We start from the raw sequence: 2194 nt of genomic DNA, 5'->3' as shown, positions 1-2194 counted from the left end.
CCCGAAGCGCCAAGAGAAAAGCCTCCCACCCTCCCCCTCGCGCCCTCCCTGTGAGCAGCCCTGTCGCCTTTGTACTGAGAGACAGGCCCGACACAAGGGCGTCTGTCTGGGCACCACATCCCCATGCCGGGATGAAACGCGGCCCGGGCTTTGCCCAGACGCCGAGAGCCCTCGCTCCCCCCGCGGGACTCGGGGTGCCCTGACCCGGCGCTCCCGCCTCCCCAGCCCCATGGTGGTGGGGGGGACGTGGACGCGGCCCCCTCCTAGACAGCCTTTTGTCAGTCACTGTGGTAACAGCCGCGGCGTGAATGCCGCTTCCCTGTTTGTTTTCCCCCTGCCTCCGTCGCGGGGGCGGCCGCAGCCTCCCTCCCTCCAGTTCCCCGAGCGGGAGCCGGGGTATTCAGGGCTCGGCAGCCTGAATGAAGCCAGATCCCTGGACACATTCCTGTGGGTTTTTTTTTTTTTTCCTTCCCTTTTTCTCTTTATCCCCCCCCCCCCCCCCTTCTCCCTCGCTTGGCACAAGCTAAAGGATTCAAAAGGAAGCCAGGCTTGGCAGACACAGGGGGAGGAGGGAGTGGGGAGATGAAAGAAGGCCTCTCTCCAGCTTTCTCTTCCAGTTCCCACACTCAGCCCGGCGCGGAGAGCTCCTAATGATTCCCAGCCGCACCTGGAGGAGACCGCCCGGCCGCCGAGGAAGCGGGGGCCTGTTTAGACAGCCAGCACGAAAGTCCCCCATCACCCCGGCCATGCCGTGCGGGGTGGCCCCACAGCCACCCTGCCTCGTCACCCTGGGTGACAAGGTGCCTGAGATGGCAGCCTTGCCATGGTGCCCGAGATGGCCACCCTGCTGTGGCACCTGAGACGGCAGCCCTGCCTTGGCACCCAAGATGGCAGCCCCGCCTCGGCACCACAGCGCCCAAGATGGCGGCTCTACCTCAGTGCCACACTGGCACTTATGGATGTGGTGCCCCATGCCGGAGCTGGCACTGAGGAAAACCTCTCCATTTCCAGCTTGGTGGGCTTCAAGCAGCTGCCCTTCCTCATGGAGGACATACCCCATAAGGTGGTGGGTTGGGGACCGCCTGGGGGCTACGATGGCCACCGGGGCTGCACTGAGGCAGAGACGCCCACTCACACGCTCCCCAAACACACGCCTGAAGGGGAAGGAGCAACAGGAGGCACCGCGGAAGGTGGCGATGCCACTTGGAGCACGTTGACCCACGAAGGACGCCGGCGAGGGGGACGCCTGCCACCATCGCGCCCTCCCGCCGCACCGCGCAGCCCTTCACGCCCTCTCGTGGCACCCGCTCGGCACCACAGCCGTCCCCGTCCCTGTCCCCACGGCCGTGGCGGCAGAAACGGGCCCGCCGTTACCCCGGGGTAAACGCATTCCCGCCAGGATGGGCGTGAATTTCCAACACAGGCGACCGCTTCCACCCGGGCACAAATTCCCGACAGATGCAGCCCAAAAGCGAGCGCCGCGCGGGGCCAGCGGAGCCAGGTTTCCCTCACAGGGCAATCAGAGCAAATTTTCCCTCATTTATCCTCCCTCTCACAGGATTCCCCGGATAAAGACTCTGTGGGCCCTCTACTCAGGGCTTTGCTGCCTCTGGGCAGCATTTTGTAAGGTGGTGGTCTCGTTGTTGTGACTGGAAGCGGTCCCCGTTTCAGGCTGTGGGGGGGGTGATGGCGTCAACTCCGCTGCCTGTGGATGCTAACTTGCACGGCCCTGAAGGGGTTTGCTTTATCTCGAGGGGGAAACCGCTGCTCCCTGCTTGCTGCTGACGGCCACGGTGACAAGGACACAGCTGCAGCATGAGCATGGGCCAGTTTCAGCTGTGGGGCTGCTCGTGGGTACCACCAGCCGGCGGGACATGAGGTCCCACCGAGTAAAGCTTAAAAATTCAAAGCCGGTCCTGGGCTCTGCATCCCCTTTTTGCCACAGAGAGAAGGGATAACCATGCAATGTGCCCTAAAAGAAAACAAGCAAAAGTCCCATCCTGTGCGCAGGACTGCTGGATGCTATCCCTGAGGATTTTATTCGTGTATTTTTTTTAAACACTAACGCCCATCTCCTCTCAAGTCATTCAATCAGCAAATTTGGCACCGGTTGTGCCAAGCTCACAGCAGCATGGGGCTGGCCATCGCTCCCCGGCGGGTGTAGCCATACTTGCCTGGCATCTGTAGCCCCAGG

Source organism: Gymnogyps californianus, chromosome 22 (genome assembly GCF_018139145.2).
Source record: "Gymnogyps californianus isolate 813 chromosome 22, ASM1813914v2, whole genome shotgun sequence".
In the NCBI taxonomy this organism is placed as follows: Eukaryota; Metazoa; Chordata; class Aves; order Accipitriformes; family Cathartidae; genus Gymnogyps; species Gymnogyps californianus.
The sequence above is the reverse complement of the archived record's forward strand: the minus strand, read 5'-3'. Positions refer to the sequence as shown.